The 27,082-nt window shown below is 44.5% G+C and overlaps 1 protein-coding gene across 3 annotated transcripts in view; it reads left to right on the top strand.

The window, feature by feature from the left end:
• Window positions 1-9,655: 9,655 nt before the first annotated feature.
• The window catches only part of llgl2 (LLGL scribble cell polarity complex component 2), a 64,203-nt gene continuing 46,776 nt past the window's right edge, over window positions 9,656-27,082 (top strand). For 2 of the 3 annotated variants that reach the window (XM_039739617.1, XM_039739615.1), the window contains exon 1: window positions 9,656-10,128. The gene's annotated coding sequence lies outside the window, so the exon portion shown is untranslated. Of the gene's footprint in view, window positions 10,129-10,450; window positions 10,726-27,082 lie in introns of those variants that run through there. The other variant, XM_039739616.1, reaches the window with a different exon arrangement.

The following is a 27,082-nucleotide window of genomic DNA, read 5'->3' as shown; positions in this document are numbered from 1 at the left end:
GCTCTGAGGCTAGGGGTCTTCACTGATTGCCTGTTTCAATCCCGTAAAATGTCAGAAAGCCATTGAGGAGGTCCCTTGCGCCGTCCTGGATGTGACATTAACCTCCAAGCAGGTCATCCAACTTGCAGGAAGAACTTGGGGCGTTGGTGATGGGATTGGCACCTCCAGCCACGGTCAAAACACCTCACACTGTTCTATGCCATTGGAAGTAGTGTGGCTCTAATGTGTCACCCGTTACTTGGGTCCCTAATCTGGGGGTTCATTGCGTCGTGGGCACGGCAGCTCCCAACCTACAGATCATTATCATGTCTGTTTCCAGTTCATCTTCACCTCTTGGGAGGCCTCACAATTTCCTCAAGGACACTTTGATATGTTGCAGACTTCATGGTCCTCTTGATGATCGCCAGCTTGAGTGGACCCTGAGGCAGCAAAGCAACCCCAGACCAGAACATGTCCACCAGCATGCTTCAGAGTTGGAGGAAGAACTCAGCATTTCAGCTCAAACGGGTCTACTTCTCCTGTGGCCAGGCAGCACCACAGCGCCTTCTTCCAGAAGGTCTGGACATTCAATGGCCAACCGCAGTTCTGCTCTGACGTTCGTTTTGGAAGGCACAGGCTTTCTCCTGGCACACCTCACAGGCCTCTCTTTCTGCTTGCAGAGACACCAACGTCTGCCAGAGCTATCTAAAATGTTGGGGTTCATGGAGACTTCTTCTAGGATCAGACAGTCGGCTCTTGCCTGCCCCAAACAAATAAGTGGTGGTGGAGCTAAGCGACGAATACACGCTGTGGTGGAAACAAGCAGCCCGGTTAGTGCCCAGCGCCCCCTCCTGCCCGGCGGTGGTATTACTCGGCTTACGTGAGCCACCTGGGTGATGAGGTGATGGTTTGAATAAGAAGTAGAACATCCCCATTGCCATGGGGTGCAGTGGTAGGGAGATGAGTGGGTGCACCCTGCGTGGAGTTTGTATGTTCTCCCCCGTGTCTTGGTGGGTTTCCTCCAAATAGCCAAAAATGACGTGGCCAGTCTGTGTGTGTGGTGTGTGTGGTGTGTGTTTGTCTTGAGATGGACTGGCGTCCTGTCCTGCCTTGCTCTCCATTTTTTCTGGAATGTTCTGAAGCCCAGAATGCTTGTGCGTCCCTGGTCTGGGTTAAGCAGGTTAGAACTGACATTCCTATTGTTTCTTAAGGGGAAAGTTCCAGTGCTCTCCCAAACCGGGAAAGATTCCCACCGAGCCTAACAAACGTCATTTCTCATCTCCTGCTCGATCGCACTTCTGCATACCCGTCCTCCCATATCAGATCTCTGCACTTTCACCGACTGACAAGCATTCATAAACAACACGCTGGACATGTTACGTCAAGTACAAGACTAAAGGGGGGCAGAAACACTAAATGCAAAAAAAAAAAGGCAGGAAGAGGAAAACAAGCGAGGGACTTTGTTTTCATTACTCATTGGCATGGTGAGCAGGATTATTTGTGGCCCCTTTTCATCCCCATCATGAGATGCGCCATCTGTTGGAATGGCAAATGCAATGCCTGTGTCTCTGTTACACGCCGTTTAAAGTGCATATTGTGAAAGTGAAACTGGAGGAATCACATCAATTAATTCATTTTCAGTCCTTCTTGTCCGCCTCTTTAACCAGAACTTGGCTGCACAAACTGGCAAAACCTACTGGAGCTGGAACAGTCCAGACGTGAGCTTATATTGAAGCTACATTGCTAAGTGCAGAGACATAGGCGGCCGTTTAGAGTGCTGTAATCTGAGGGGCTCCTTTTATAAACGTTAAGGGGTGCATGCGCTCTAGACACAGTGTGGTGCCATTTATGAAACTCAAGTGACGCTCACTCTGGAATTCCCCATTGTCCCCCTTGACTTACTCACTCCAGCTTTGCTATGAACACCAAGTTGTGCGTGATCTGGACACCGAGGGGGCCCCACCATACCTGAAATCTAATAATACTGAATGTGCTATGGACATAGAGGGGAGACTTTCCTCTGTAGACTGGCACTAGACTGGCATTAAAGGCTCTGTGTGTCATTTATGAAGTTTAACTATTGAAGATGGGACTGAACTGGGAGGAAAAAAAATGAATGAGCCAAATGTCTGTTTGGTTTTATTCCAATGCTCAGACCCACTTCTTTTCTATCCTTTCTATATCTCATCCAGGATTAGTATGTAAAAATAAAATGCATTGCATTTGTAGTACCACCAATGTTTATGATGCGCCATCTGTTGGAATGACAAATGCAATGCATATTATTATTACAAATGTATGTGGTGCATCATCTGATGGAATGAAAAAGACATAGGAACCAGACAAACACACAGGCACTTATCCTTTTATTAAGTTGGATAATATTAACCCCATACACTTGGAAAAATGTAAACACTGCAAAGGGGATTTCACAAATTCCCCCATGGACATGCCAGTCCAACTTCAGACATGTACTGTAAGACTGTGGCTCTTCTCAGAGAACTGCAGTGCTTGCATTCTAGTCAGCTTTACCGGAGCAGCTCATGGACACGTCATCCTCAAAGCCAAACTTTGTGTGTGTATATTTGCTTTACTTTACATCCAGTAAAACACATATAGAAATGTTTTTGATGAAGGAATGGCATGGAGGCCTGAAAATATCACATAAAAGGAAATTACAACAACATGAATAATAAGCAAAGTACCACAAATGTTTGTGCTGCACCGTCTTTTGGAATGACAAATACAATGTACTGTATATTTTTCTGTTACATGCCATTAGCTATGGGATTCCTGAAAGCAGTTTTAATGTTTGTGATGCGCCATCTGTTGGAATGACAAATGCAATGCTGTTATGTGCCATTAGCTATGGCATTCACAAAAGCTGTTTTAATGTTTGTGATGTGCCATCTGTTGGAATGACAAATGCAATGCTGTTATGTGCCATTAGCAATGGCATTCACAAAAGCAGTTTTAATGTTTGTAATGTGCCATCTGCTGGAATGACAAATGCAATGCATAGTTTCTGTTACATGCCATTGGTTATGGGATTCATAAATACAGTGTTAATGTTTGTGATGGGCCGGTGACCCAGAAGCCCCCTGGTGGATGATCAACTCTCTGTTAAGGAGTTGTATTCATCAGGTCACCTAGTAGACTGTGGGGGGCTTATTCCGGACTTTGGTTACCCCTCTGTGTGACACCAACCCCAGTGACGCCTCTGAAGATTGTGACCTTGCACTGGATCAAGCAGTTTGATAATGGATGGGCTGATGCAGTGAGCCATGTTCGTCCTGAGAAGACTCGTGTGTGCAAAAAATCAACAAATGACCAAACCTGGGGGCTAAATCATCCCAAGGGGTCCCTCAGTTCATCACTAATGATGTCCCTGTGCTCACGTTCAGATTCAGCTGGTGAACACACAAATTGTCCGTACTTTTCTGTTTTATGTGTTCTTGCTGCTGCTCCCCCATTGCTGTGAATGCCAGGAGTGGTGGGAGGATAACGCTGCTGACTTCAACGAAAAAGAATTTTTCAGAATTTTAGGATGCCATGAATGGAATCTGAACGATCGTGCCAAGGCTTACTGCTGCCACGTCAGACGTTCCCGCGCCAGCGCACTGCATTCACAAAGTACTTTGGGGTCAGGCAGAACTGCAGTCCAACAAAGTTGTCCCGGGGGCCACAAATCCCATCTTCCAGAGGTAGTCATTGACAATATTTTCACGAGTAATATGAGCCACCACTGGATGGCTTCCCAAATGGATTATGTAACACGAGGGACAGGCCACTTTTCTTGTGAACTTCTCCTTTTCTGTTGTTTACTGCTGTCCATCTTCAGTCACCATTGGCTCCTATTCTATCAGAAACTTTATGTCCCTTTTCCATTAAAACATGAGAAAAAAATCTGTCATAATGAATGTTTTTTTTTTTTGCTTGCTCTGTGGATATCTCTTGCCACACATGTGTGTGCATTTGGCAGCTTAAGGACTCCAATGAATGTAGTTACCCACCGTGCCAGGGGATGGCGCTGTCTTCTGATCCTTTCTCTCCGGGTGATTGACAGCACCTTCCCTCATGGTCCGTCCTCCTGGACCCGCCCCTTGCTGTCATCTGTCTTTATAACCCACAAAAGCCGCCTCCCTGCTTCAGTGCTGCTTTGGACTGGTGGCCGCAAAGTCATCTCTGCGCTGAACTGCGCGTTTATTCTCTTCAAGTCTTTCAAATGAAACTGGGGTCACCAAGGTGGTACCCCCGTGTTCCATTGTACACTGTCATACTGTTAACTGGTAATTCACATAGGCAGGTAGTGTGGCATGGCGATCTAAGCCTCAGACCCTGAGGATGGGGGTTCAGATCCCACTAGTGACACAGTGTGACCCTGATCAGGTTGCTTCACCTGCCTGTCCTACAAATGGAAAACCGAAAGAAGCGGAACAGCAATTGAATCTCAGTGGCCTTGGATAAAGGGGTCATCCTAAATAAAAAGAAATCCGTCTATCCATCATCCAATCTGGTATATCCTAACTACATGGTCACGGGGATCTGCTGGAGCCAATCCCAGCCAACACAGGGCGCAAGGCAGGAAACAAACCCTGGCCTGGGTGCCAGCCCACCACAGGGCGCACACCCACACACCAAGCACACAGTAGGGACAATTTAGGATCATCAATGCACCTAACCTGCAAGTCTTTGGACTGTGGGAGGAAACCCACGCAGACACGAGGAGAACACGCAAACTTCATGCAGGGAGGACCCGGGTGGCGAACCCAAGTCTCCTAACTGCGAGGCAGCAGAGCTACCACTACGCCACTGTGCCACCCGTTGAGTATTCATTTAAGTTGAAAGAGTTCTGCTGGAAGAGGATGAGCCCCTGTCTCGGGATGAACTTCCATCCCTGTTAATTATCCTTTCCTCATGGCATCCTGGCCGAGTAAGTAAAGACCTAAGTTTTGATCATATCAGGGTCTCTAACCACGTTTATCAATGTGTAGTGTAACAGATGGCAGACATGGGCTGGTTCAAGATTCCTTACCTGGTCAGGAGGCCGAATAATTCGGCTGGGTGTTCCACTCAAGGTTGTATGTACACTGGTACAGTGAGTGCTGTGCAGAGTGGAGGCAGACCCTCTGTGTTTTTCCCAGTTGATTCTGGGGTCCGTCAGTGGTGTGTTCTGCTCCTACTCTGTTCAGTGCTTGAATGGATTGGGTGTTGGGCAAGGTTGTGAGGTCCAGCGGCTGAGGGGCATCTGTTGGTGAGGAGAGATTCACTGATCTCAGCTTTGTTGACGATGCCGTGATCTTCGCGGAGTCAATGGAGGCTCTGATTGGGGCGCTCGAGAGACTGAGTGAGGGGTCTGAGTGTCTGGGCTTGTGAGGGTCCTGGATAAAAACTAACATCTAGGCCTTTAATGACTTCTTGGGCACGGCCATCAGCAGTGTGTCTGTCTGCGGAGAGAGTGTGGACCTCGTCGAGAGGTTTACTTACCACTCATGTGTCTGGTGACTCTTCCTATGAAGTCAGTAGACTGGGAGAGCATGGAGGGGTCATGAGGTCACTGGAAAGGGATGTGTGGTGCCCCCGATATCTGCAAAAGGATGAAGGTCCAAGTATTTAGAGTCCTGGTGCTTCCTGTCTTGTTATATGGTTGGGAGACATGGACGCCATCCAGTGACCTGAGACGAAGACTGGACTCCTTCATGTGTGTCTGTTCCTTGGGTGCTGCTGGTTTGACTTTGTGTTTCTCATGGAGTCCCGAATGACACACATGACCTGCATTGTGAGGGAGCGTCAGTTACGGCACTGCGGCCATGTGGCGTGATTTTCTCGAGGGTGATCCGGCTCATAAGATCCTCATTGTTGGGGACCGGAGTGGCTGGACCAGGCCAAGGGGTTGCCCACGTTACACCTGGCTGCAGCAGACAGAGGGTCATTTCCGGAGGGTGGGACTGGACCGCATGTCTGCCTGGGGGGTTGCCAACCGGGATCCCGAACTGTTTCGTCACTGTACCAGTGTGTGCTCCTCATCCTGACCTGATCCCTGCTACAGCCAGGAGATGGGCAGGAATGTATATGCTGGCATCCCAGAGGGACTTGATTAAGGATCCATAACCGGCTGGGATCCCAGTACAACAGAAGGACAGGGGAAGACAAACTACTCAGGTTATTTACTCTCCCGAAACGTTAGTTGGCAGCATCCCTGGGTTATAGTACCTCAACAGATATCTGCAGGGCATGCTGGGAACTGTAGTCCAATGGGGCAACCCTGTTGGGTTCGTGTGGGTGTCACCAGGGGGTGCTGAAAGGATTAATGGTCCTTTACTTAATTGAACTTCTACCTAACCCGGATCTCCTTCCAAGGGACAGGGTTGGGACACCAGAAGATAAAGGCAGCGGCTCTGCTTCAGTAGATGCGAGTCGGAGTCGGGAGAGGACTTGGACAAGGAAGGAAGGAAGGGAGCAAAGGAAGAATTGTGTCTGTGCCTGTGCTTATGAATGACAATAAATCGTTTGTTTGAACTTGTGTTTGTGAGATTGTGTTAGGGGTTTTGGGGTCCGGCAATGCCCCCTACTGGTCACACTAAGTGAATAGGCTTCCAGCATGTTAACGTAAGCCGAGGTTTGGGGATTGAGTTGTCCCATTTTGAGTTTTAAGTAAATTACTGCCGGTACCTTGGGTACCGGTGAGCAGCAGCTCACTTCACACACTGGTTTTCGAGTATGCTAACATACAATGTCTGACAGCCAATCCACCGCTGACGTCGTCTCCCTTGTTGTCCGCCCTTTCCTGCCCAGTCACCACATAAACTCGGCACCGGCTACCTATCTTGCGCCACTTCAATTCTGCGCTCCAATCTGAAAACACAAACACAAACACAGGTCTTCCTCTCCACACTACTTTCCTTCCTCCAATCGAGTGTTGCCTCTCTACCTCCCAGCTCTGACTCGCCTGGATAAGGGAGTGCGGTTCCTTTTATTACAGAGTACTTCCGGTGCCAGGGCGACTGCCCGATGAAAGCACTTCTGGTCGCATAGAAGTCCATTACAATAGGGAGCTTATCTCCCTGCAGCGCCCTCTCGTGGCTACCTGTGACCCCAGCAGGTTTGCTCTGCTGGACTACATCTCCCAACATGCCCTGCTGGTTTCCTACTGTGCATCAACATCCGAGGCTGCTGCCATCTTGTGTGCTGGGGGAATAAGAAACCTCCAGTGACATCTTTCTTTTCCAATGGGCTGTCCGTCTATCCCTTTTGGTTCTTCCTTCCGGGTCTGATCCTTTCTTCTACCCCAGCCGGGATGTCCATGTGCCTGTTGGGAGCCTAACATCTGGGTAAGGAACCATTCCCTCTTCTAGCCGGGATGCCCGTCCAGCCCATGTGGCATCTACACAATCTGATTCAAAATAGAAACAATAATAAACCGTAAAATTAAAATTTTATTTTTCAAAATGAAGCAAAACTTACAGTAAAATAGAAAATAGTTTGTTTTGCGCCATATGGTCCCTTGGTAGATCCGGCAATGGAAACTTTCTCTGGTGCCCCCCAGGGCTGTCATAACAGCATTATAGACCACGGGGCAAAGCAGTCTCACAACATACAAAGATTAGCACGGGGCCAGTATGCTCATGGGGCCCCCAGGGAACTGCCCAGCATGCCCACTCGTTAAGACGGTCCTGAAAATCCGAACACATTTCTCTAGTTTTGATGTCACTACACTGGTTACCTGTGTCATTCAGGATTGACTTTAAAATACTGCTTATGGTTTATAAAGCCTTAAATAATCTGCTCCATTTTATATATCGGAATGTCTGACATCTTATATTCCAGATCGTAACCTTAAGTCCTCAAATGAGTGTCTCCTTATAATTCCAAAAGCTAAACTTAAAAGAAGTGGTGAGGCGGGCGGCCTTCTGCTGTTATGCACCTAAAATCTGGAATAGCCTGCCAATAGGAATTCACCAGGCTGATACAGTAGAGCACTTTAAAACACTGCTGAAAACACATTACTTTAACATGGCCTTCACTTTATCTTAATCCTGATACTCTGTATGTTCAGTTCATCATAATAACTATTCATAGTGGCTCTAAAATCCGTACTGACCCCAACTCTCTCTTCTGTTTCTTTTTCCGGTTTTCTTTGTAGAGGCGGCCTGCGCCACCACCACCTACTCAAAGCATCCTGATGCTCCAACATTGATGGACTGAAAGCCAGAAGTCTACGTGACCATCATCATCAGGTCCTTCCATGAAAACCCTAAATACAAAGAGGACTGTTTGACTTATGTTAGGTAGATTGCCCAGAGGGGACTGGGTGGTCTCTTGGTCTGGAACCCTTACAGATTTTATTTTTTTCTCCAGCCTTTGGAGTTTTTTTTTGTTTTTTTCTGTCCACCCTGGCCATCGGACCTTACTTATTCTATGTTAATAAATATTGACTTATTTTTATTTTTTATTGTGTCTTATATTTTTCTATTCTTCATTTTGTAAAGCACTTTGAGCCACATTTTTTTGTATGAAAATGTGCTATATAAATAAATGTTGATTGATTGATTGGTGCCCCCCTTCCCTTGATGCCCTAAGCATGTGTTTATTTTGCTTAATGGTTAATCCAGCTCTGTAATCTCGCCTTGTGATCGATTTGTAGCAATAACGAGGGGAGTCCCCAATCACACCTCACTTGGCACCACCTCTTTGCATGTCAAATAATTTGCATAAAAGTTTCCATTTCTGTTGTGTGGTGGGAGCACAACACATAAAAGTGGCCTGGGACCACCAGTAGCCCAGAGTTAACATTGTACTGAAACACAGTGGTTCCGGATAAACAAAGTTCCTGCGGTGGGATATTCATTGTTTGATATCCCAACCCCTCCATACTCGGCCGCTCCCCGAGTCCTCTCTCCAACTTTCAATGTACAGCTCTGGCAGTGAGGAGTCCATTCACAACTTCACCTAGGGCAGCAAACAAATGCCAAGAGTCGACTCTGCCAACCATAACAACGCATAAAACGATTTATTGAAAAGCTTCCCTTTAAAGAAATGATTAAGTGATAGCGGTCAATTGCGATTTATTAAAAGGTTCCTCTTAAAGTGCGGCATGGTGGCACAGTGGGTAGCGCTGCTGCCTCGCAGTTAGGAGGCCCGGGTTTGCTTCCTGGGTCCTCCGTCTGTGGAGTTTGCATGTTCTCCCTGTGTCTGCGTGGGTTTCCTCCCACAGTCCAAAGACATGCAGGTTAGGTGCACTGGCGACCCTAAACTGTCCCTATTGTTGTGCATGTATGTGTGCCCTGTGGTGGGCTGGCGCCCTGCCCGGGGTTTGTTTCCTGCCTTGCGCCCTGTGGTGGCTGCGACTGGCTCCAGCAGACCCCCGTGACCCTATAGTTAGAATATAGCGGGTTGGATAATGGATGGTTCTTCTTAAAGTAAAGTTTCAAAGAAAGCCGTCAGTTCCCATATAACGAGTGATCGGCTGTATATGAAGTAAAGCTGAACAGAAAGAGGCCATCCAGAATAAAAATCCAAATGATCCGTAAAGAATGACATTTACAAAACAATGGGCTTTTTGAGAGCCAAGGTCGTCCAAGCCCCCCGGTCTGCCCAAACTGGTTTCTTCAGGTCGAGTCCGCGCCCGTAGCGCAGACTGCGCTTATTTATCTGTCAGAAGGCGCGCAAAGCGCACGTGGAGAAACCGCGACGGCTACGCCAGCGAAACCAAAGAGCTCGGCGTTGTGAAAGCGCTTCACAGCTACCTCAGTCGGCTCTTCGTCGTAATCACGGTAGCTGGGTGTGTGGAGGTGTGTGCTGGAAAACAAGCCCGTCCCCCCTCGACGAATCAAGATATCCCGGAAAGAAGAGTGCAGGGGTGTGGTGTGGAAGGTGGCGTGTCATCGAGGCGAGCGGGGCAGGGCGACAGAGGTTGTACGCCCGGGCTGGGAAAGCAGGAAACATCGAGGCATCCGAGGGAAAAGTGCATGAGAGAGATTAAGAGGGGAGAAGAGCGGAGAGAAGAACGCGTCCGGATTTTACAGTTTTAAAAAAAAAAAAGGAATCGAAAAGGCTTTTGTCTTCTGCGGACTCGAGTTGCAAGCGGGTGCCCCGTTGTGCCGGACGCCAGGCAGCCAGCTAGTCAAAGAAGAAACGGCCGCCACTCAGGTGAGTTTCGCTAGGCCCCTCGGGGGGGTGGTAAGCAAGTCTGGAAGTGGGTTGGGCGGACAGGCGAATAAGTTCAGTCCCGCCAGCTGTGGGCAGAGATGAAGGCGTTCGGTGTTGGCGTGAACGAGGAGAGTTGGTGGGGTCGGTGCTGGGGAGGTCGGCTTCTCATCTTGCAGGCTGAGCAGAGCCGGTGGATGCCCGGTTGCTTGAGAGCTAGCAGCTGTCTCGGTTAATGTTTAACTCAACGGTTTATGGGGGAGCGTTTGGGGGCAGCACTGGACTGACTGAGTCGGCCGGCCTGCCAGCCCGCAGATGTTGTCACTTTTTACGATGTGGAGCGCCGGTGGGCGCAGAGCGGAAGTGCCCGGATGTGCGCCAGGTGCCGCCCGCCTAGTACAGGTGCAGCGAAAGAGGGCGGCGGCGACGAACAACAACGACGACACGCGCACTGCAGCTCGGGTGACCTTCGGCCGGAGTGGACGCGGGCATCCCTGCCTTTCGATGTGGTGCTCTGTCAATCATCAGCCACGGGGCAGGACGAAAAGTAAAGCATCCGGCGAAACTCGAGACCCCGCGGAGGCAAAACCGGGACCCCGGGTCAGTCCTAGTTCATTCTGGTGTGTGTGTGTGTTTTCCCTTGTTTTTGGTGATGAGTATTTACGTTAGTGATTTATTATCGGCTGACTGATTGATTGGTTCTTGGTTTGTGTGATTAGTATAAGCAGACATCCACAATAGGATTTAACCTTTAGTACGGGGGACCCTCAGTGGGCTGCATTTTTTTTTTTTTTGTTTTTTTTTTGCCCCAACCCACTTTAGAAGTTTACAACGCTTATGTAATTTCTATGAGCGAGGTTTTCATTCTGCCACTTCAGGACATTTTTTATATTTAAGCTTTTTTCGTTTGGGGACATGATCCTAATGATCTGTGGCCTGGAGCAGGCTGGTAATTCTGAACCCTTCACTTTTTCTCTCCTCGATTAGATTAGATATACTTCATCCGTCCTCCAAGAGGAACCTAGAAAATTTTTACAGAAGCATGAGAGTAGAAAAACGTGTAGGTATGTGTGTGTGTTCATATATGTGCATCTATACACTTCCCCTTCCAAAGTTTTAGAACTCCTCTGGTTTTCTTCAAATTTAAATCAGTTGAAATGTAAAGAATGACCTGAAATGGTTAAAAATAGGTAAAACTACCAGAGGTTTAAATTTCAAGTTTAGGTTAGTAGTACTAGGGTGTTGTGCTGTGTTAGCCATTATGGATGTGGTGAGAAGTTAAGTAAAATGACCCCTTTTATTGGCTAACTAGAAAGATTACAGTATGTGAACTTTTGGGCTGAATTGGGCCCCTTCTTCAGGATTCTCCAGGGTATGTACAGTATGTGCGAGTGAGGACTCGGGTTAAAAGCAGCGTTGGAGTAACAGACAAGAGCCCAATTAGATTAGCTCTGCACCAGGGGTGGTCTCCAAGTCCTGACCTCTTTGATGTGGTTATGCTGAATCGTGGAGTTGCATCTTGCCTGAGTTGCCTCGGAAGTTTGCGTACTGTAATCTTTCTAGTTAGCCAAATAAAAGGGGTCATTTTGCTGTAGTTTAGGTTAGCAAACTGTCCACTCTGCAGTAGCCCACAGCTGGCATTTCAAGGCCCTGTTTTGTCCTTTAAGGAATGGCTTTCTTCCTGCCACTCGCCCCCGTCAAATCTACAGCACATACTAACACCTGCTTTAGTCGACCTGTTCTGTGAGGCGCCTATGATCACACAAGATGGACACCCTCAGAAACCCGTCTTCTGATTGGCTTGTGACTTTCGCTCTGCCAGATCTCCTCCTGTCAGAGTTTCTTCCCGTTTTTCCAATTGAATTTAGATCTTGTAGAACGTGGGGTCAACAAGTCCAGTCCTGGAGGACCACCATGGCGGCAGGTTTTCATTCGAAACCTTTTTTTATTTAATGCGTGCCCTGTTTGTGCTGCTAATTAACTTATTGTGAATTCATTTTAATTGAATTGCTTTTTAAAGATTTGTTCCCCTGAATTTCTCCATTGTTCCTCGGAGTTGCATCATTTCTTTTCTTAAATGGCACCCAAACAAAAATGAAATTAAATGTGAAGTGAGGGAGCCAAGAGAAGACCAGCTAAGTCAGGGCCTCAAACTCTAACCAATTTCACTCCAACCAGCTGCTTAATGAGGTGCCGATTCTTGTCGTTAATTAAACCCGTTCTTTAATTCTGTGGTTTGTTGCTGCCCTCGTGGTGCATTAGCAGACATTTCTGAAATTATTTTTTTTCTTTTCTAAGAGCTCTGTTAAAATGTTTTGTGGACCTGAGCAGATCAGCATTCCTGAGCCCCTCGTCTTTCTCTATTTTCTGATATTGTGTGATGGACACCAGTTGTTTTGGCTCATTTTGTATCTCCTTATTGTTTGGCTGCTAATTAAGGAAAAAGAAACAGTGAAGGGGTCAGAGTCTTCAAGTGCAAGTCAATTAAATTTGGTTCAAATGAAGTAAATTGGCAGCAATTAAGAAAAGGGTTGGAATGAAAACCTGAAGCCAGGGTGGTCCTCCAGGACCGGAGTTGGCGACCTCTGGTATAAAGTTGCGGTCCTGAAGAGCCACAGTGGCTACAGGTTTTCATTCCGACCCTAACCCTTAATTAGAATCCAATCCTTGTCAATCTCAGACCTTATTTAAGTTTATGGCTTGTTGCTCTGCAGTGTAAGGTCTTATATCCTAGGATATCATCCAAATAATTTGAAGCCTAAAAGGATAATTTTCAGTCTGTCACATTTTCTATTAAGCGTTTCATTAAATCAAACCATTTATGATGAACGCACACAGATGTAGATGGAGAACTGTTGGCTGCTTTGTCATTTATAGGGTGGTCCAGATCTAATTATGCGATTTGCATTATGCTCTAACATATTAAGTTTATTACATAGAAAATCACCCGAAAAATCCCGGACCATCAAGAAGTATGTGATCAGACGACATGACGAATCGTCTTTGCGCTGAACTGGAATCGTCCCCACATAAATTAGTCGTCATCCAGACGATCTGGATCTGCATAATTAGACCTGGACTGCTCTGTACATCTTATTGATAATAGGGAGCCATTAAAACGGTGAATTCATCTGTTTAAGATTAAAATAAGCAATTAAGGGTGGGGAACCTTAACAAGCGACACCACTGAAATGAAGCATCAAAATGTCACTTAAGCAATAATTGTCATCTCATAAAGAAACAACAGGACCGGAGTTGGTGACCCCTGGCATAGAACATCACTGGACTGAAGGACACTCGTATTTTTTTTATTGCAATTTCTTTAAAAGAAAGGCCCACACTTCTAAGGGTAATAGTGCACTGCCTCATTTGTTAGTTGCCGTTGTTTTGCCGTTATCGCTGGAATATTGTCCAAGCAGGACTTCAGAGGGTGTAGTAACACAGTCTGTTCCAACTCTGCTTTAAGACAGATTGAGGTTTTTGAAGTAATTGACAGAAGTTAGGACACTTGTGCAAATCGTTTGCTTCATTTACTTGCTCCGGAACATCTGTAGGTTGTCATATTCTGAAATGTCCTTTTTTTTCAGTTTTTTTTTGCTGCGCTAAACTTTAAATTTACACCTCCGGCAGTTTGCTGCTTACTTTTTCACCACTTTAAGTAATTCATTGCATTTCAGCTGATTAAATGTGAAGATAAACGGAGGTGTAGTAAAACGTTTGACTGGCAGTGTATGTCTGCATGTATGTGCTCCCATATGTGTGTATATATTATAAAATAAGCCTTTTCTTTCTGCAGATGACTTTCAAAAATGAATTTGTGCTCTTGTCTCTTCTCGGCTTGGCTATTGTAACTCGCTCTACTCCAGAGTTAAGCAGCAGTCCGTTGTCCGTCTTCTTCGAGTCCAGGCACACGGAAACACAATCCCATCACACCGACTTTAGCTTCTCTTCATTGGCTTACTGTTTCACTGTAGGACCGAGTTTAACATTTTACTGTTTGTTTTTTAAGTCTCTGAGTAGTTCTCTTGCTGACCTCTTACACCCATACTTTCCCTCGTGATCACGTAGGACCTCTGACCAGAATTTATCAGGGTCTACACTTAAGCTCAGAGGGGACGGTGCGCCTTTGTAGTAGCTGCCCCTAAACTTTGGAATAGTCTGCTATTTTATATTGAGGCAGCACCAACTTTGGTCCCTTTTAAATCCAGCCTGAAAGTCAATCTTTTTCACTTAACCTTTTAAACTTTCACAAGAGTGCTTTTTATCTAAGTTTTTGGCATATTTATTTTTTGGTGTACAGTCGACCCTTGACATGCGAACAACTTGATTTACGACCAAAATGTTTGTTTTGATTTACGACCAACATTTTGCGTTACGACCCGAATGCGGTCACGTGTATCCGCTTGTGCGATTGTAAGCAAACAGCTGAGAGCGTTCGTAAGCGTCAGTTGGAGCCCACATACATGTGTTTGTGGTCGTAATTTCGGTCAGTGCAGTGATTTATCTATATGTATAATTCACTAAGACCATGGCAAGCAAGACGCATATTTGCTAAGGAAGGAAGAGAAGGTAACGAAGGTAAAGAAAGCGATTTGTTAAGGGATGTTAGCTAGCGGGCTGGCGCGGCACATGATGATGTCATCAGGCTGAGTCAGCACTGGCTTGCTTTGGAGTGTATTATTACAGCAGTTCACAACATGGCCAGCTTTGAACAGAGCGCTCGACTACTGTCATTATTAACTTGAGAAACACAATCGAAACGAAGAAGGAAATATTAGAGTGGTGTTCGTGTGACCGATCTCGCTAATATGTACAGCATGTCGAAATCCACCATCTCGACAATTTTACAAAGAAAAGATTTGCATAAGGAGGCTCCTTCTAAACAATAACCACCTTCCGTTTCATTCTCCTCCTCCTCCTCCCTTCCTGCAGCCCAATGATGTCAAATTAAATGGCGAGCACAGTGTGAAATTGTTGTTTCTGGTAGGCTAGGCACTTTTTATAACTTTTTGGTTAGTACATTAGAAAAATTATTGGTGTTTTGGTAAATTATGCGCATTACACAACCCTTTTTTTATTATGAAAGGGTTAAGTAAGTGTTGCTGTGGGAGGTTCGGAGCGCATTATGGGTATTTCCATTACTACTTATGGGAGAAATAGTCTTGACTTACAACCAACTTGAGTTACAGTGAGCCCTCGCGAACGAATTGAGTTTGTAAGTCAAGGGTCCACTGTATTTGTGGAAACTGCAGTTTTTAAATGTGCTGTGTAAGTTAAATTGACTGATTAGACACGAAAGGTGTATGTGTGGAGTAGTCTGCTCTGCTCACACTCGACCACAGCCACTATGTGGTGCATCCCTGCACTTTTACATTTTTTCGCCGTTTACTACGAAAGACGTGTGTGCAGCAAACGCTTCTGCTGTTGCCGTGCTAACGACACCGATGAAGAGAGACAACATTGAAACAAAGCAATCGCCGTGGATCAACAATGTGCAGGTGAAACACATTGTCTATGTAGAGGTAATCTTAGTCTCGAGAAAATAATAGGACTTGGATGCCAGCGATACAGCTAAGATGTGGTATCGCCAGTGGGTTCTTATGAAAGCCAGTCAGGGAGGGAGCACAGGTTGGTCCTCTGCACCGTGTAATTCTTAAGAGTTAGGTGACGCCTCTCTAAGTTCACGAATACAGTAAAACTGCTAGGGAGTTGGTGGGTTGTGTTTTTTTGTTTTTTTTATTTTGGTCCTGAAGATCACACTCGGCGAGTGTTCTAATAAACGACCAACAGCCTTCCCAAACACACATGAGAACTTCTGGCTTGGAGAAAGAAGAGCTGGTACTGTGAGTAACTGCCATTTAGGTGGCAGTAAGCTGGTGAGCCCTGTCCAGATGTACCACAGACAGGTTTACGTTTAAAGGCATTAGTGTTTGAATACAGCGTGTCCATAACAGCAGCACACCGTTCGATGTTTATTCCATCCAACCTTGCCTGGCTGAAGACGCCAGCGTTCAGAATGACTCATCTTTAGAGTGCTCACAATGGAGTGAATCACTTCTGTTGCAGAGTTTTAAAGATAATTCTGTTACTTTGCTCATATTTTATTAGAACAAATACTTCACAATAGACGCACACGGGTATAAGTGGTGCTGGGTTAAATGGTGAGTGCCTGGTTGTCATTTGTATGTCATTATGGACTAGCGGTGCCCTGTCCAGGTGGTGTTCCTGGCTTGTGCCTGATGATTGTAAGGGTAGGCTCCTTGGGCTAAGAAAATGGTGGCAGTGTAGTGTAGTTTCCCCAGCTAGCAGGACAATGCAGGCAGTTATACCGGTGCTCTCTGGGAATGTACACTTTTGGAATTGTAGCTCATATTTGGACCCCACATAACCTTTCACAGTAACCGTAATGGAAATATTAAGACAAGTAATTTGGTGAATGAGAGTATATATTTAACTTGCTTTAAAATGCGGGTTTTACTACTATCATACATTGCATTATCTACTATGTCTTAAAAGGTTAAGGTCTATGTGTGTGTGTTTGGTTCCTTCAAGCAATCGGATTGGTCCGTTTGGCTTTGGTGACACGATTGAAAATTGGAAGTGTGATTTTGAGAGTGAGACACATGAGGAGGAGGAGGAGTAAAGGCATAGGAGTAACGGCGAGCATTGCCTTCAAAGCTGGGAAGTTTAAAAGCGGACAGGAGTCGAACACGGCGCCTCAAAGTGCCAAAGTATGAGGAACAGGCTTTATGGGAAGAGAGTCAGAGAGTGAGTGATGGGCAGGAGTGGTTCAGACACACGAAGATATCGAGGAGAGGCTTTTTAAGGTACGCGTAGGGTGACGGGTAACATGGCTAGTACCTGTATAAACAAAGTCAGGAATGTCTGTCTTTATGTATGGGCATCACGTGAACAGTTCAACCAATTTAAATGAAATTTGATGTGTACAACAACAACAGCATTTATTTATATAGCACATTCTCATACAAAAAAATGTAGCTCAAAGTGCTTTACAAAATCAGGGATTTTAATACAGTACATTTTATATGGGGTAAGTAACTTCTAAAAAAAAAAATATATATCATTATTGGGTGGAGTTTTCCTTTGAGGTTAAGGGTACAGATGAGGTCATTCTTTCTGAGACGGTAAAAATAGAAAAGAAATTCATGTCACAGGAAGTAGTCAACATGAACAATTTGCTATGCTAGAGGCGATCATTCAGTCCATCAGGCGTTTTGTGTCGCTACTAGCTCAGCTGTCCCCATATCTCATCCAGATCCTTCCTGAAGGTTGTCAGGGTTTCTGCTTCAACTCCATGTCTCAGTAGTTTGTTCCAGAAACCCACAACTCTTTGCATGAAGAAGTGCTTCCTGGCATCGATCCTAAATGCACTTCCCTTTAATTTGCACCGGTATCCTCGAGTAACAGCTGAAATAATTCTGCTCTATCCATGTTATCAATGCCTCTAAGGGTTTTTGAAGACCTGGGTTCGGTCCCCACGCCGTCTGCCCTACTTGAGATTAACCGGTTTTATTCCCGGAGTCCGCTGGAGAAGGAAACGTTCCATGATGCACTTGATTGTTCTCCTCTATGCGGCTTCAAGTGCTGCTTTGTCTGTCTTGTAGTGTGGTGACCAGACCTGCACACGATAGTCAAGATGTGGTCTCACTAGTGCATTATATAGTCGGAGCGTAACATCCCTTCATTTATATTCAACAAATTTTTCAATATAACCTACCATTTTGTCATTTTCACTGCTTCTGTACATTTCATAGTCGGTGAAAATGTTGTCAAAGTGAACCCCAAAAAAATTTTTTTCCGAGGTTGCTTCCTGTAGCTCAGTGTCTCTCATCTTCTATTTATAGTTGATATTCCTTTTGCCCACGTGTAGCACTTTTTGACCTTAAACTGTATTCTACAAGAGTTCACCCAGTTCTGAAGCTTGTCCAAGTCTTTGTGGCTTTTTTATTTTCTCTACAAGTCCATTTTGGAAAGTTTTTTTGATGTTCCCTAGTGCTATATGGTGAAGTCTTATGAAGCAGCGAAGTAGAGTTGTGCACACTGTTTCCTAAAATCACAGGGTGCCTCGGCCCTACGTGGGTTTTCAAGACTGAAAGCCTTAAAGACCTAATCTGCACCCCTCCTTTCCTCCGTCCACTCTCCTTTGTGTATGTCTCGGGTGTTTAGGACTCTGGTTTTCATAACAGTGCTAATCTGCAAGCTGTGGGTGGGATTCACAGAGACCTTTGCACAAGCTTCACGTATCTCTGTTGTTAAACAGGCGGTACTGTGGTCTGCCGAGGAGCGGTTATTCCTGTTGTGTTTGTTGGATGTTTGTATTAGAAATGAGCTCAACTGGGAAGATTTGGTGGGAGCTTGGCACAGGATGATTTATTGTCTGGAGGCAGCACACTGATAAATCGGATGCCAGTTGTTTCTGTCCAGTGTATGTATGGCCAATTAGTGTGACAGTCCCCCTTCAACAGCTTGATGGCTGTGTGGTCAGCATATTTTAAGTAAGGGTGTGTTAACGCGTTACTGACTGTGTGACAGGTTGTGGGTGGCGGGTCGCCTTTCAGCAGTTTTAAAAATGTCAATCCAGAGCAGAAAGATGAGAAATGTTAAGGGGGCAAGGTGGATGGCAAGTGCAGAGTTAGAATCTGGCAGAGCATACATAAGCAAAATGTTACAAGTGATATTACTTTTTTTTTTTTTCTATTAATTTTCCTTTTAAAAATGGACACTCTGTGTCTATCCAACCATTTTCCAAATCCACTTATTCTTGGCAGGGTCTCAGAAAGCTGCAGCCTATCCCAGCCAGCATCGGGCGTAAGTCAGGAACCATCCCTGGACAGGGTGCCAGTCCATCACCGGGTATACACACTCTTACTAGAGCAGGCTTAGCAACAGCAATTCACCTAAAGCCAATGTCACATTAGGTGACTTGTTGTCATAAGGTATACCAGCTGCTGATCTTGTCACCGGAACAAATGACTGATCATATAAAACTGTGTGACGTTTTTCCCGCACAGTTGTGCTTGCTCCTTTTTTGTGACAGTGAATAAATAGTGTGCTACCTGACGGTGCCAGTGCTGTATGAAGGGTTAACTGGTATGGTGAGTTTAGCAATAATCTCAGCCCCTTTATTATTATTATTATTATTATTATTTGTTTTCCTCTCTTCTGTTGTGGTATTTAAAACCTGAGACATCGGACATAAGGGCTTCTCATCTGTTTGTGTTCCAAAATGCCACGTTCCTTATTCCTTGTCACTGCTTTACATGTATTGTATTCCCAGATGAGCATTCATTGGTTATTGGCTCCCATGCACACAGAGCCCACCTCAACAACTGAATGGTCTTAGAATAGCTGGGTATATCACACTAAGAGTGTGCCGCTGTCCGCCTCCCACTTGCTAAGGTGATGGCAATAAAAGCTGCACCCTGAAAATCCCTGTAAAAGTCGTCCAGTGTGACATGGCCTTAACCAGCGTTTCGAACAGAGTTGGGCAAAGTCATTCCTGGAGGGCCGCAGTGGCTGCAGGTTTTTTATTCCAACCCAAAATATAAATATATATATATATATGGGTTCGCTTCCTGGGTCCTCTCTGCGTGGAGTTTGCATGTTCTCCCCGTGTCTGCGTGGGTTTCCTCCCACAGTCCAAAGACAGGCAGGTTAGGTGGATTGGTGATTCTAAATTGTCCCGTGTGTGTCCTGCGGTGGGTTGGCACCCTGCCCGGGATATAATATAAATACGTGTGTGTGTGTGTGTGTGTGTGTATATATATATATATATATATATATATATATATATATATATATATATATATATGTACGTTGTATATGTTGATTGACTGAGTTGTATTGTGATGTTTTGTTTCCAAATTTAAGGAAACAATTAGTTCATAGTGAAATCACACAACTTAATGAGCTATGAGTGAGGTTTTAGCATTAAAATACACTTGAAATATTTGACTTTTGTTCATTATATTTGTTTCCTTCTGTGCTGCTGTCTTTCTGAAGTTAATCATTCATTTCTCAGGCGTAATTGACCTGTTTTATAGAAGAGTGAGTCATGAAAGTAAGCAGAATGAATCGACTGGGTGGCCATTAGTGCTTCAGGTTCTCCCCCTTCTCTGTGATCATAAGGGAGTTGGACTTTCTGTTGTTCTGAATGCCACGTCCAGGTCTGGTACCACAGATCCTTGCTGCCACCATTTTAAAGCATATGCCTTGGTGATTGTTGTGGTCTGTTTGAAACATGGGGGACACGCAAGAAACCTGCGAGCAAATCCATTTAAAAATGTCATCGAGCTGCTTAAGGCCTCCTTTGCCAACTGCCCAGAAAATGTCCCCTGACTCCCCTCAGTCTGAGCGAAACTGTGATGGGGTTCTGACAGTCTAAATGAGAGGAACTTTGACCTCTTTCTCCTTCTTGTGGTTCAAAAGAAAATACAAATATTTTTGCTTCCTTTAGTTGTAGAAAGTGGGCATTTTTAGCAGCCAAATTTGAAAACTTGTGATTAATTACTTTCATCCATTAACATTTCCAGGTAATGAAACACTCAAAATTAACGCTGTTTTCTTGTGCAGTGTTTTTCTAAATTTGTTAAAGTTGGTAGATTTTTTTTTTGACCAACATTACATCATACTTCTCGAAACCCAAGTTGCTTTTGTTACTTTTCCCTTTATATTCTTGATGGATAAGCTTGTACTTGGAGGTCCTACGGGGCTGTAAATCTTTTATGACTAAGATTGTAATTTGCATTTTATTTGAGTCTATCTTGGAATTTTCTTGTTGGATTTTATTCCCATTTTTTCTAGCCTTAAAAAAAAAAAAAAAAAAGAAAAGTTGGCAAACATCTGCTACATCCTCTGAGTTGCGAGAAGCAGATCACAGACATGTGAAGCCGTACCTGCCAAATAATACAAAGAGTACACGACGCACGTTTCACCCTAACTGGGGCTCATCAGGCATACGCACCTTTGCTTCCCCAAATGGGGATCGAACCTCGGACATCAGCGCCTGAGGGGAAGCCTCTGACGTTGTGCCACGGCGGCTGGTTCACTTACTTGACAGGGTGAAGATCGGAGGTCCAATCTCTGTAAGGGTAAGCAAAGGTGTGTGTACCCGAAGAGCCCCAGTTAGGGTGAAACACGTGTCTTTGTATTATTTGGCAGGCTCTCTATCACATAATATCTTGTTTGACAACTAGTCCAGTTGTGCAATTTTAGAATGAAATCATTAAATTGACTGAAAGGGTTGGGGCGGATGCCTCTGTGACATTCCATATTGAAATTTTCCCACCCTGGCTCTACAAGCTGGTTCCTTGAATGAGGACGTTGGCTGCAAGTTTTTGTTCAAGTCGGGTTCTTAGCTGGAGCCATTAATTAAACAGAGATTGACTGCCATTCTCCGTGTATTAAAATGCATCACAGTAGCCGTGAAAATGGGTGTATAGGATCAGCAGTTAAGCCTACCCTTGGGTTCTGGGAAGAAAAGCATGGCGTCCAGAGAAAAACTCAACAGTCCCAGGGGGAATGCACAGACTCCTTACAGATGGCGAGTGGGCAGAGATTTCAACTGGGGACGGCGAATCTGCGAGCCTGTAGTGCGTTTAGTTATGAATGGCAGTGCGGTGTGAAAACGAGGAAAGAATGCATGTGTATTGAGCAACTCGAGACTGAATGTTGTATAACAGGGAAGGTTGGCAATTTATTAAAAGATTAAAGGATTAAACTCTTACTTGGAAGTAAATTATTAAATTTGACTGGCATATTAAAACGATAAAAATAATGCAGTTTATACAGGTTACTGGAACTAAATTATTACATTTGACTGGCATATTAAAACTTGTTAAAATTATGCAGTTCATACAGGTTATTGTTTATGCATTTTTTTTTTTTTCTTCTTTGTTCAAACCCCTAATTCCAATACAAGGCTCTGACATCTCACGGCGTATCTCAGGTCACAAGGTTAGGACCCTGCCATGGATGAGGGACCAGCCTATTACTGAGTACACTCGCCAATACCCTCCATACAGCGTCACTCCATAGTCCCTGTTTAGCCTAATTCAGTCGCCGCCCTTACTCTCCCAAGAACTGCGGCTCCAGATTGGGACCCTGAGCCCCCTCAGGTTTCACACCTTGTTGTCAAGTGACTGCTAAGATTCTTTATATCTTTGGGAAGTGGCAGGAACCCAATGTACCTGAAGAAAAAGGGGGGGAAGGATGCTTTCCTTCACAAAGGCAGTGGGACGGCTGGGATTTCAAACCCCAAACACCGCAACAATGGCCTGCCTTTTGTAATCAGGCGCCATTTATTTTATATAGCTGGTGTTATCATGTGGTGCGTTTTTACAACCAAATTCAATTGTAAATTTATAATATTACAAGTTTAGGTGAAAGGTAAGTGAAAAAAGAAACATTGATAAAACCAAGCAGATGCAACCCACTTACGAGGCATTTTAATTGAATGAGTAGGTCTGACATTCAAGTGTTATTTCTTCTCAGACGTTGTTTATATGCATTTGCCACACACAACTCTGTTCCAAAGTCCAGCTTTTTTTATATATTGTTAAGGATATTTTGGTTGCACTGGCATTTTACATTGAAGTTAACTGGGCACGGGTGAAGCTGGAAAACAAAAAGCGTTTAAAGTTACCTTAATACTTTGAAAAATAAACTTTTTTGGTGGGTTTTTTTCCTATTCCAACAGTTCTTAGACTCGATCCTGGGGACCCCCTGTGGCTGCAAGTTTTTTGTTGCAACCTGAATCCCAATTAGGTGAAAATAATCGATAGCAACTGATGTCATTTAATTAACTGGACTTTTTTTACTCTTCTCATATTCTGCATTCAGGAAAACACAACAGTATGGTTTTTACATTTTATAAAGACATTTAGAAATATTTTTTTTCTAAAGCTATGAATGCTCAGCTCTCTCTTGTTGTCTTCCTGTTATTTTCCCCCTTTTCCTGTGTAGTTTGCTCCCTTCATTTAACCCTAATAATGACAATTAACAACCAGCAGAACAGACACCCGGGCTGATGAAAGCAGCAACGACTTCAGTGTCAGACCTGCTAATTAGTAAAGAATCAAATAAATAACCAGACCACCTGGAAAAGCAGAAGGAAAATTAGGTTGAAAACACTGTTGACGACTTTACATATCCTCCATATAACAGCTTATTACACAAAAAAAAAAAAAATCTACCAAACTTGGCTTATAATTTGTACATCGACTACAAAACACAGAAACCGTGAAATAACGACTCACTAAATTAGGCTAAGAGTCCCGGACGTTGATTGGAACAAAACCCTGCAGTCACAGGGGGACCCCGGGGCCGAGTTTGGGAACCGCCGTTCTATTCTGTTAGAAAAAGTGAGTCTAGTTCATCTAAGGAAAGGCTTAAAGTAGATTAGTCTCCTAGCCTGTGACCTTTATTAGCCGTACCTTCAACTTAAATTTATCATTTTGTAAACTCCCTTTTTCTTTTTTTTTGTAATTTATACCTCTGGAAAACCTGTGCAAATGAAGAATGGAAACTAAATGACTGAGTAACTTGTGCCCGTTGGTCATGTAGCTGTAACTTACTTTTACGTGATATTTTTAGGCCTCCATGCCATTCCTCCTTCAAAAACATTTCTCTGTGTGTTCTACTGGACATAAATTGAGGCTAGCAAACACACACACACACACAGATTGTGGCTTTGAGGATGACTCAGTTTTACCGTACAGGTTTGAAGCTGGACTATTATGTCCAAGGGGTCATTTCTGAATTTGTTTTTCCTGTGTTTGCATGTTTCTGGGTGCGTCGGGTTTGTACCATCCGCCTTAATAAAATAAGTGTCTGTGTGTCTGTCTTTGTATTCATCCAGTTACCTTGTCTTTGTCATTCCAACAGTTGGCAAATTCCAAATATTTGTTGTAATAAAATGCATTGCATTTATCATTCCAACTGATGGCGCATCACAAACCTTAGCACTTCTTTTTACAAATCCCATACCAAATGGCATATAACAGAGACACATGCATCACATGCTACACTGCAAACATTAAAGCTCATCTGTTGTGGCCTCCAGGGGTCGCCACTGAACCCCAGACGTAATAGCATAGGCAAGTCCCAGGTTCACAAAGTCTCTCTCCAGGGCCTTCTTTTCCATTTGCTCAGCACAAACAAATCCTTTCCTTTTTCTTCATTCTCCTTCAACTCTTTACTCCTCCCAGATGTGTGTTGTCCATCTCTGCCCCTGACTTCAATTCACCAGGACTGGTGACTCTTTTACCTCCCCACCCAGTGCTCAGTTTGTTGCTTCTGGGAGGCACTTCTGGATTAGGCAGGACCACCCTGGTCTCTGAGCAATTAATTTGAGAGAGTTCCCCTTGCAGCCACCACAGAACCTGACATGGCAGCTGTATGGGACCACAACTTCCACTCTGCCCTGTGTGCCTCCATACCCAGGCCTGCCAGCTGGGATGCTGCTATGCAGTGTATGGGAGAACAGTCTGCCCACACCAGGCATTCACCTACTATCCCATATTTCTGGCCTCCTGCCTGGGAAAGAGACTGCCAACCATTCGGGCTGAGTTGTTCCACCAGCCAATACGTCCATCTGCAGCTGCTAGGACGCCAGCTCTGGTGTACCTACTGCTGCTGCTCATCCCTCCATTTCCACTTCCTATGCAATGAGAGGGAAGATTGCAGCTCTCTTCATGACCATCCCTTGTTTTGACTTCAAGGCCAGGTAAGGGAGCAGGGTCCGGTCTTTCCATCACCCAGTTATTTGCCTTGGAACTGTTTTAGTACTGGTGCTGAGGTCTGAAAGCTGGTGTTGACACCAAAGTCAAACATTTGGTACTGATCCAGCACACACACACACACAGACAGACAGACAGACAGACAGACAGACATGGAAGCACACAAGGTATTTAGCCCTTTCCTCATCCTTTTGCTGTAAAGTGCTGTGCCCCCCTCGTCCAATATGATGGCTTTCTTTGCACCGATGAGAGGCTGTTTTGTTACAGCTTGTCTTTATTATGCGCTCCATAAGCATGAACTACTGTATTTGATTTGTCCGCATTTAGAATGTCACAGTTGAAGTACATCAGCAGAAGGCAGAACTATCAAACAAACTGCGTGGCACCCTTCATTATATTAAATGAAGATGTGTTATACATTTGCCCGCCACGTTTTTCTCTTTTTTTGGTTTCATGGATTAATAATATCTGGGCTACTAACTTGTGTGTGTATTAATTGGAAAGAATTAGAATCGCATTCACAGGACATTTTCCGCTGCAGTCAAAGGAGATGGCACATCCATAGAATTCTCACATTTGCTTATGACATTTTTCTGTGATGAGCGTTTGTCATTAAAGCAAAAACCGAGGACAAAAAGCCTGATGAGCAATTGTGTGTGTGCTGTTAATATTTAACATGTCCGGTTTTATGTTTACTTTGTAACTGTAAGACATTTTGAGTAACTGTTATACATTGTACACAAAGACATTCTAATAACGCGTTTTAAATATTGCTGTGGGCTATAAGAGGAGTGAGCATGCACTCTGTAATGTCGGGTAGTTTTGAGAGAAAATAATCAAAAACGTTCCCACTGCATATGGCAGCACTCTGTAAACATTAGGGTTTATATTAACTGTGATAAAGTTCACATCTGCAACAGTCTGATGTTTACAGCGCCCATAAAAAGAGTTCACACTTTTATTTTGTTCTTGTTATACGTCTTTGAAATCCAGTGCATTTAATCAGATGTTTTGGACGCTGAGCCACAGATAAAGACCCTTTAATGTCAAAGTGAGAACAAATCTTTGTAAAATGGTCTAAATGAATTATAAAACACAAAATTGCTGGACCCCGTTCAGTTCTGAATTTAGAAGATGGTAGCCATGACTGCCTTCAGTCTTTGTCCTCCGGTCTCTCTCCATCGCCACTGCCCTTCTTCCCCCTTCTTCTTTGCCCCATTGCTCGAGCTCTGCCAGGTGTCCTGGTCTTTGTGAGTGAGCAGCCTTTGTCAAGTCCAACCACACATTCTCTCATGTCCTGAGAGCTGGACTCTCTGCTTTTGAGAGTTTCATGAAGTGGGTTTCCATAGCTGAGTAGCTGCACACAAGCCTAAGATCCCCATTTGCAACGCCAAGCATCGGCACCACCACTGCAGTGTTGAATCGCTCATCATCACCAAGTCCTTCCATGAAAACCCGAAATACAAAGAGGACTGTTTGATTTATGTTAGGTTGATTGCCCAGAGGGGACTGGGTGGTCTCTTGGTCTGGAATCCCTGCAGATTTTTTTTTTTTTTTTTCTCCAGCCTCTGGAGTGTGTGTTTTTTTTTTTTTTTTTGTTTTTTCTGTTCACCCTGGCCATCGGACCTTACTTATTCTATGTTAATTAATGTTGACTTATGTTTATTTTTTATTGTGTCTTCTATTTTTCTATTCTTGATTTTGTAAAGCACTTTGAGCTACATTTTTTTTGTATGAAAATGTGCTATATAAATAAATGTTGTTGTTATCACTATGTGGCAGTTTGGTGGATGCCAGGTTGAATGATACCTTCCTGGTTGTAAAGGCTGGCAGAGTTTGAGCTCGGCCCCTGGGTTCCAATGAAGGGTCCTGTTTAATGTTACAGCAGACAGTTGTGACTTAAAACCACATGACAACAGTTTTGTGAAGGTTCTTTTGTGTTCCCTGTGGTCCATAAAGACATAAAGGCTCAAGTGGCCTGCACAGAGCCCTGACCCCAACCCTGCTGAACACCTTTGGGATGAATTGGAGTGCCGATTGCCAGCCAGGTCTTCTGCTCCAACGTCATCACCTGACCTCACAAATGATCTTATGGGTGACTGGGGCACAAATTCCCACAGACACCTCAAAACCTTCTGGATTGTAGAGTGGAGCCTTTTTTTTTTTTTTGTTGCAACTTCTTATTAATGAACACGATA

The sequence above is a fragment of the Polypterus senegalus genome, chromosome 17, assembly GCF_016835505.1.
Source record: "Polypterus senegalus isolate Bchr_013 chromosome 17, ASM1683550v1, whole genome shotgun sequence".
Classification (NCBI taxonomy): domain Eukaryota; kingdom Metazoa; phylum Chordata; class Cladistia; order Polypteriformes; family Polypteridae; genus Polypterus; species Polypterus senegalus.
This window is presented reverse-complemented; position numbering and strand designations above follow the sequence as displayed.